Below are 10,069 nucleotides of genomic sequence, written 5' to 3' on the forward strand. Positions count from 1 at the left end.
CTTTCCATTTACTCAATGCAATGTACCTTGACGACATTATGATTTACTCTATAGACATAAGTTTTCATCGTAAACACATCCTCCTTGACCTATCTAGATGAAAAAAAAACTGTATGCCAAGATTGAGAATTGTGTATTTGAGGAGATTTCTTTACCAATTTTGGAATATATGGTCTATGGTTTGACACAGAGATGTTAGCTGCAATTCGAGATTGACATTGTCCTTATGATATTCATGCCATACAGAGATTCATCAACTTTTCCAATTCTGCCATAAGTTAATTCCAGGCTTCTTCTCTCTGGTCTCTGCGATATCTGCCTTTACCAAGAAAGGAATGAATGTGGAGAATTGGACCCCAGAAGCTGAAAATGCCTTAACGAAATTTTAAAGAGTCTTTGCCTCTGCTTCCATTCTATACCACGTCTGTTTGACCAAGCAATTCTTCCTTGAGGGGGACGCTTTTTCCACAGCTTCTAGAGCATTAGTGTCTCAGAAAAAATGGCACAAGAAGATTGGTTGGCTCCAGTTTCTTGTCCAAACTCTTCTCTCCTGCCAAGATAAAACATTCCATTGGTGATAGAGAATTCCTGGCTGCCAAGCTAGCTTTTGAAGAGTGGAGATATCCTCTTGAAGAAAAGTCACACCCTGAAGTTGTTTACGTAGACCACAAAAAACAATGTATCTGCAGAATGCACAGTGGATTAACCCTCATTATACTTAGTGGGCACTATTCATGGATCCATGCCTCATTCATTTTGACAAAAGTAATTTTTTCTTAAAGGATTAATTGCAAATGATAAAGATTTAAAACAACTGATAATGTTGCTGGGCTTTCCCAGCAGGTTCAGCCAAAGAGCAGTGCTCTGAAAAGAGTCTCTAGATAGCCGAAAATTTTATTATGGCACTATTGATGTCAATGTTTGTCATTAGAAAGTGGATGGCCAAACTGACTCAGGACTTTTTATTAAAATTCAATTGCCTATTTCAGTAGAAATTTTTTCTTGAAAAATCAAGAAAGTGTAGTATGCCACTGCCAATTCTACTTTGCCAAAAATCCTCAAAGGGAGAAGACCACATGTAGCTGCTGCTGTCCACAGCAGCAGTGCTGGAAGAGTGTATACCATTGCACAATCATTACGCCTGGTGCCACGGCACTACCAAGACCAAAAGTAGTGTTGGTGTTAACTCCCAGATTTGTATAGTTAGCACTTGCAGTCGTGGATGGAATTATAGTAGCACAAGTGTTTGTTCCTTCTCCTTTAGCCTGTTGTTTGCCCTGGTTTTTCCAGTCATTGCACTGCTTATATAATAGTGGCTGGCACCAATTCTGGCACTGTGTGTATATGCTTTTTTTTTTGGCAAAAATTAAATGTCAAGAAAATTAGGGTTAAACTGAGATTTAACACTGAAGGTGTGATCTGGCAATTTAATATTATACTATACTGCATAACAATCAGATTTGATTTTATGAGGGACAGTGGCAGTTTTTCTGTATTTTTTTTTTTTTAACTAAAAACACCATTACAAAAAACCCCCAAAACTTAACAAGACCTTGAGATTTAGCACTGAAAAAATTACCTGGACAGGGAATAATCAAATAGTACACACTGCGTGATAGTGACATTGGATTTTGGGAATGGCAATAACTGTTTTTTTTGCTTTAGTCGTAAGAAATACACTATTGCAAGATTCAAAAATTACTGAGCAAGAAGATGAGATGTAGAACAGAAAGGGTGACCTGGCCAGTGAATATTCAAGTAAAACAAATTCAATGATAGTCACATTGGAATTGGGGTGACAAAAGCAGTTCATCTGTTTTATTTTTAACAAAAATACTATTGTGAAAAAGGCTTAGCAAAAAGATAAGATTTAGCACCGAAAGAATGAACTGGCCCTTGAATGTTAGTCTAGAGCACACTGTATGACAGTCACATAGCATTTTCAGAGTGACAATGGTAGTTTCTGTATATTTTTTTTTTTTTTTTTTTTTTACAAAAAATCAATTCTTAACCCTTAACAAAATAGAATTTTAGCACTAAAAGGTTGCCGAAGACTGTCAAAATAACATGACACTGTCTATGGACAGTCAAAGATCACAGTGCAGCACTAATGCCAGATCCTACACTATATTTAAAAAAAAAACTGCAAAAAAAAATTTTTTTTTTACAAAATTAGATTTTTGGCACTGAAAGTGTGACCTGAACAGTGTATTTGAACACTGCAGCCACAGTACAATGCAGAGCAACTCCTATGATTTTTCTAACTCTGTTTTTATTTAACCCCTTCCCGCAGATGGCATTTTTTGATTTTCGTTTTTTGTTTTTGACTCCCCTCCTTCTAAACCCCATAATTTTTTTATTTCTCTGCTCCCAGAGCCATATAAGGTCTTAATTTTTGCGGGACAAATTTTTCTTCATGATGCCACCATCAATTATTCTGTTTAATGTACTGGGAAGCTGGAAAAAAATTCAGAATGGGGTGAATTTAAATAAAAAATGCATTTACGGTGTTCACTGTGCAGCCAAAATGACATGCCCCCTGTATTCTGTGTTTCGTTATGATTCCGCGGATACCAAATTTATATGGTTTTATTTACATTTTAACCCCTTAAAAAATCCAAAACTGTGTTAAAAAATTTTTTTCTAAAAGTCGCCATATTCTGACAGCCGTAACTTTTTTTTATACGTCTGTGTACAGGGATGCATAGGGCGTATATATTTTTTTTTTTTTGCTGGGCCGGGTGTACTTTTTAGTTCTACCATTTTCGGGAAATTCGGCTATTGCTTTGATCACTTTTTATTCAAATTTTTATCAGAATCAAAACAGTGAAAAAACGCCGGTTTGGCACTTTTGACTATTTTTCCCGCTACGGCGTTTACCGTACAGGAAAAATATTTTTATAGATTTGTAGAACGGGCAATATTGGACACGGGGATACCTAACATGTATGTGTCACAGTATTTAACTACTTTTCTATGTGTTCTAGGGAAAGGGGGGTGATTTGAATTTTTAATACTTTTAAAATTTTTTATATTTTTTTAATTTTTTTTAAGCAAATGCAATGCATTGCAAAATACCGGCACTTCTATTTCAGGCTATGTAGCATAGCCTGCAATAGAAGCAATATAATGACAAGCCGGGGAGCCTTCACAAGGCTCCCGAGTGTCATAGTAATGTGACGTTGGCCCCGGAGCTTACTCTGGGTGCAGGCAATCACCAGGAAAATGACGGAAAATTTTTTGTAGAAAAAGAATTAAAAAATGCTGTGTCAGAATTGTTGCCTATCACTGTTATAAATAAGTAATGTCCAGTAAAATGGCTAGACAAAAAAGGTAGAATAAAGACATTTTGAAAGCAACGAAGCATAAATGTTGAGTCAGGGTTCTGTATGTTCTTCTTTCCCCTGTTGTAAAACATAATTTTCAATTCTGTTTTTCTGTACTGTCAACCATGTCTTCATTACTAACACAGATCACACACTCTATTAATTATGTGGCATCTGCTGAGAGAGATATTCCTCATGGTCCACGACTTCCACTTCTTGATGAGTTGGATGAGATCTGCCAGTTTTTTTTTTTTAAATGGAGGTAGAGGTAGAAGCCATAGGCGTGCTACTGGTAGTTATTCGGGTAGGGAGACATCTGTTAGGAATTGTGAGGGCACAGAGAAATCCCATTGTGATGATTAGTCGCCTTAAAAAGTGGGAAAGATGGTGACATTACTGATGGTGAAGCTAATGATGATTCTATTACAGATAAAACCTGGCAACCTGGTTAGGGTGACAGGGTAACATTACAGGAAGAAGGAGGTGCAGCTGCAATTGTAAGAATTTCACCAGATGTGCAGCCCCAACTTCCAAAAGAACAGCCTGAGGTAAATCTAAGGCAAGCTTTCGTGGTGGTGGCACTGGCAGATACATTTCCACTGCTTTTGGTGGCACATAGCTACATGCAATAATCTCCTGAATGGCAATTTTTTTTTTTACATTAGCAACTGGCAAATCGATGGCGAGGTTCAAGATCTGCAAACAGAGTATTAGCCATTAGTGTTGAAGCTCTATAAATTGGTACTCCTTCTTCAATATAATGTTGATCTAGCATTTGGTCTCATTCAGGGATAACCAGCAGGATAATCTAGATGCTTTTTTGGATGCCAAGTGTAGTTCTCATGGTTATTAAAATCCATTTCAGAAGATAGTCTAACTTTTTCAGATTGCAGGCCATGCACGCTGATATTGTGCCCTAAATTTTTCTTGAAATTCTGTACATTGTCACTCTGCTAACTCAATGTTGATGTAATCCTCCAGTTCCTCCACACTGTGCTCCCATATTGGGATAACCAGCAGGATAATCCAAGTTCATTTTTCTCTCCCAAATGTTGTTCTCAGGGTCTTAGAATCCTATCTGCATCAGATGATATTTTGATGGCAGTCAGACCAGGCATGCTGATGGTGTTCCATAAATATTTCTTGACATTATTTAATTTGTCACTCCACCAATACAATGTTGATGTGGCATGTAATCCCATACAGGGATATCTAGCAGGATAATCCAATTTCTTTTTTTCCTCCCGTGTTGTTCACAGGGTCATATAATCCTTTTTATTTCAGAACATATTCTAGCTTTTTCAGATGGCAGACCTCATACTTTTCCTGAAATTCTGTAAATTGCCACTCCGCCAAAACAATATTGATGTTGACAGTGTTATATACTATGTTTTAAGCCAATTTAAGTTGTGATTCATACTGAACTTGTTCGTCCTGATACAAACCTGAAACTCAAACCAAAAAGTCTCTATGTAGCCCAAAATTTTAATATGACCCAACTGATGTCAGTGAGCAAATGTCTGTCATTAGAAAGTGGTCAAAATGACTCAGGACTTTTTATAAAAAGTCAAATGCCTATTTCAGTAGAAAATGTTTAATTTGAGATTCCCCTAAAAATAAGCATTTTTGTCCACAGTTGTCATTTGTCTACATTTTTTATTACAATATATGAAGTATATGATGAAATGTATACAAATACATAATATTTCTTGTTTTTTTTCTATTAGCTTTACACTTTGCAGTTAACCTACCATTATACCTCCCATCTACATTCAGTTAATAAATATCACACGAATTAACAGTTTTGGTTGGAAATAATCTTACAATTTAGATATACAGTACTGTGACTATGCTGTGATTATCAAACATATTTTAACCCCTTAGCGACCCTTAGCGTAATACTATGTCAAGAGTCACATGGGGATGTATGGAGAGAGCTAAGGAGCTGAGCTCTATCCATACAGGGTGGATGCCAGCTGTATAATACAGCCAGCACCCGCCGCTAACAGCAGCAGTCGGTGCCCGCACCGATTGCAGCTGTTAATCCTTTAGATGCTGTGGTCACATGGACCGCAGCATCTAAATTGCAGGGGCGGCAAGGGCGGCGCCATTTTTCGCCACTTACCGCCCTCCTGAACTGGAGGGTGGCGATTGGTTGCTATGACAGCCGGATGCCTGTTGAAGGCTTTCAGGCTTGTCATTGCATTAGTTCTATTAGACGCTGGCAGAGGTAACATCTAATAGAAGTGAAGGCATTTTGTTATTCACTGCGGGAACTAACCGCTTGCAGAAAAAGGAAATTTCAATGGGAGGCGGTTTTTGGAGCAGGATTTGACACGGATTCTGTGTCAAAATCCTGACCAAAAACCATGTCTCAACTCAGACTTAAGGTATGTTCACACAGAGTTTTTTTGGTAGCGGATTTTGAGGCAGAATCTGCCTCAACATCCTCCTGCCAAAACGGCTCCCATTGACTTCAATGGGAGCCGCTTGCTTCTTTTTTCCGCTAGTTAGTAGTGGAAAAAGGAAGCGAGATAACCTATCTGCCGTGAATTCTGCGCAGCGTGAGACTCACTCCCAATCAGGCCCATTCATTCTGACCTAATCTGGAGCACAATGCCATAATGGGATGCTGGTGCACTGCATAGGCATTCCGTTGCAGCTAGCCGCGCAGTATGTTCACATGAGGAATCCATTTTCTGCCTTGTGAACATTAGTAGACATGGGAAGGTCAGAAGCAAACAGCCAGTGAGTCCTACAGCTGAAACCTGACAGAATTCTTTGTAACATCACAATAAAGCCGGTATCTCTCTGGCAGAGAAGTAATTTCAATAAAGTGTTCTGACCACATATTGCTGTATCTTCCTTTTGCCCTCTGCTTTTACCCAGCAGCCACATAGCTATACAAAACTAAAAAACAGTTATGCAGAGCAGCACCAGAAAAACACCTGACCTGGTCAGTGGGTGCAAGTTCCAAGTGATCAGGCATATGATCACAAATATAAATCAAAAAGGTAAGGATTTATTCCATAGCTATGCAATAAAGTACAACTATAAGTGACATAAACTGCATACCTAACACCAACCTAATGTGAATCTTTTGTAGGTTTAAGTATATTTCAAATAGAAATGTCCTAAAAGTTTTTCAGGTAAATCTTGTGACAACATCCAAAGTCAGCAAACTTGTTGTGTGACTTATAGGGAAAAATAGTGCAGTACCGAGAAACCAGAAAAAAAAAATCATGCAATGATACTATTGTGACAAAAAGACAACAGTGATGTATGTATGATACCTATTGGCTATCCAGAAAAATTACATTTACAAGCTTTCAAAGTACAGAGGCTCCTTCTTCAGATATTTACAAATGAATGGCTGAGAACACAGCACAACACTGACGATACACAAAATAGTTCATGGGGTAATATGTAAGTGAGATAAAGTAGGATAATAAAACTAAGATTATAGCGGTAAGGAGTTGGGGAAGGGGGTAGTAGACATCAGGAATTAATATAGTGGAGGGTGGTGATTTGTGTCCATGTAAGGGTCCATTCACATAAAGGAAAATTTGGTGTGGAATTTCAGCGCTGAAAAAAAAGCCTCCCATTGACTTCAATGGGTTCCTTTTTCTGCTAGCACAAAAGGAACCCATTGAAATCAATGAGAGGCTTTTTTTTCAGCGCTGAAATTCCACACCAAATTCCTCACCATTTTCCTCCGTGGGAATGGACCCTAAGGGCTCATGAATCCAGGTGTTAGATTGAATCCTTCATTCAAGTATCTGGATTTTATCACCAGCTTGAATTCCCAGATTTTTCCCTCTCCGTCATTCTTGAACAGATATTTTAGCATAAGGACTTTTAAGTCTGACAAGCTGTGGTCTGGCCTGGAGAAGTGTTTCCCATGGGGGTATCCAGTTGATGCTTTATTGCGTGCCTGTGTAAATTCTCCAAGGTCTACAGTTTTTATTTTGTTTCTCCAATGTAATTCCTTCACTGGTGAACCTTGTACACGGTATCATGTACTCCACATTGGAGGATGTACATGAAAATGTTCCAGAAATGTTATAGTCCTGCTATGTGTTTGGTATGTGAACTGTGCTTGATGACAAGATGTGGGTACAAGTCTTGCATTTCTTGCTGTTGCATAAAACGGCAACCACCACCATTAGAAACTGCCACATTTCCATGCAACTGCAAAAAATGAAGACTTGTACCCACAGCTTGTTATCAAGTATAGTCCACATCCCAAACACACAGCAGGACAGCGCTGGAGTCCTAGGTATAAATCCTGCCATGGACAACATCTGCAAGGAGTTTGAATGTTCTCTACATGCACATGTTTGTGTGGGTTTCCTCCGGGTACTCTGCTTTCCTCCCCCACTCCAAAACAATTCTGATAGGGAATGCAGATTGCAAGCCCTATATGCGACAGTGACCACAAAGTCTGTAAAGTGCTGTGGAATATGATGGTGCTATATAAGTAAGCAAAATAAATAAATAAATAAACAGGACTAAAAAAAACTGCAGACCAGGAATAATTTATGTAGGCACACAATAGAGTTTCAGCTGGATACCCACATGGGAAGAAAAATACCTCTCTGGGCTAAACCACTGTTTGTCAAACTTGACAGTCCTGATTCTAAAAGATCTGTTTAAGAAGGACAGAGAGAGAAAAATCTGTGAATTCAAGCATATGATAAACTTCAGATCATTGACAAAAGGAATCAATTTAACACCTGCATTTATGAGCTCTTACATGGACACAATTCACCAGCCTCCATTATATTAATTCCAGATGACTACAATTCCTCCCACCCCAACTCCTTACCCCTATAATCTCAGTTTTATTACCCTACCTTATCTCACTAACATATCATCCCATGCACTAATTGCCTTTGTATATCACCTTGCCATTGTTGTGTCATTCACATGCAAAGGCCTGAAGAAGGAGCCTCTGTGCATTGAAAGCTTGCAAATGTAATTTTTCTGGTTAGCCAATAAAAGTATCGGTACCGTGCCTACAACACTGTAGTCTTTTTGAAATAAAAGTATAAAATATTGCATGGTTGTTGTGTGACTAAATGCTTTTTTTTAAGGCATTCACACTTTTTTTTTGTAAAACATCATTGGATTACTGATGTCTCTACAGGATGTTTTCAATAACATTATACTGCATATTAGACAATAGCCGAATTTCTTTATTCAAGGGAATCTTGTAAATGGAAAGTGCAGTTGGCATGTTATAGAGCAGGAGTAGCTGATATAGAGTTTTTTTGATTGACAACCATGGCTGTATGCACAGTCATTCACGGAGTGCTGTCAGTCACAATGTATGAGCAATCTCATGACTAGACGACATTCTATAAGCACAAAGAAGTATACATTAATACAATATAAGTTATACTGACTCTCCCCCATAAAACTATCCATCCATCTGCTCAGATCCTGTAACTTCTGCCTGTAGATCACACTACATTTTCAAGGTGACAGATTCCCTTTAATCCTAAACTTACTTTTCAGTTACAGGTTTTGCTATGAATATAAGTACTACTACATTACATGGCACCCCACAAAAGAACAGTTCCATAATCTTGTGAAAATGCCCTAACACAGGGTAATAATTCTGAATTGTGCATTTTGCACAGCGAATGGTTTCATTTTCTCAACAATACACAAAGAAAACTGGTCTGTGGCACTTCAGCCCTGCTACATCTGAATGACAGAGACCTGGTTGTTAAAATGACAAAGAATCAAAGCTCACACTTTTACTTATCTTTATAAAAGAAGATATACGTATTGAAAGAATATCAATTCAGTATCTGTTTTAATAATGGCATCATAGCCAGGCCCGGGAGTGATATTACTGGAACTGGAGTATATTCATATTCACAATTCAGACGCATTCCAGTTCACATCAGCTTTTCATGTATTGTTAACCAGTGAGATATGTTAAGTCCCTTCTCTTGTATGTTCTGCTTCTACTTATACATAAGGGAAGAATGCAATTGTCTTCTAAAACTTTCTCATTCTCATGTTCTGTTAAATGATGGAGAATATTTTTTATCTAAATAAAAGTATGTAACATCAAATAACAATGCAAGTGTATAATTCTAGCAATAGCTCATGGTATGTAGTCAGCTGCCAACAAAACTATACTAAATGCTATGTATATATAACTTATTTGTGAGTGCCAGAAAATGCTTAAAAGTGACATGACTTTAAGTTGTGAAATACTTATAAAGATTTATGAAGACTACATAGCTAACACACAGGAAACCTGAGTAAACGCCAATATTTAAGGGCTAGAAATAAAAGCATATATTACCTTGACACGGCTGCAGCAGGCGGCAGGAGATGTAGTCTGTGTCCTGTATGACATGGCATCACTGCTCAAAACAGCTCTACTGTTCTTTGCTTCTCCATCCCACATCCACTTTAAGACACTCCTCTAACTTGCTTAACTAGTTCAGTGACACAGAGCCTGTAACATTAGATTTTCTAAAGGTAATCTCTAATTTGTAAATAAAAAGCTTTTTCAATATCCAAATTTCACTTCTTAGCGGTAAATCTGTAAATATTGTAATGTAGATTCTATATGTTACTGATTGACTGATGTTGGGTTACAACATGAGCTTAAAAAAGTCTTGAAAGAACTCTTTAAGCGGTTCAGATAAAAAAATATATACAAAACCAGGACCCACTATAGTACCAGCACTATTATTTAGAGGAGGCAAGTATCTGAC

At 37.8% G+C, this 10,069-nt stretch overlaps 1 protein-coding gene across 1 annotated transcript in view; it reads right to left on the bottom strand.

The window, feature by feature from the left end:
* The window catches only part of PRKCQ (protein kinase C theta), a 98,001-nt gene extending 88,306 nt beyond the window's left edge, over positions 1-9,695 (bottom strand). The window contains exon 1 of the mRNA XM_075273947.1: positions 9,652-9,695. The gene's annotated coding sequence lies outside the window, so the exon portion shown is untranslated. The remainder of the gene's footprint in view (positions 1-9,651) is intronic.
* Between the last annotated feature and the right edge of the window lie 374 nt (positions 9,696-10,069).

Source organism: Leptodactylus fuscus, chromosome 5, assembly GCF_031893055.1.
Source record: "Leptodactylus fuscus isolate aLepFus1 chromosome 5, aLepFus1.hap2, whole genome shotgun sequence".
NCBI classification, from domain to species: domain Eukaryota; kingdom Metazoa; phylum Chordata; class Amphibia; order Anura; family Leptodactylidae; genus Leptodactylus; species Leptodactylus fuscus.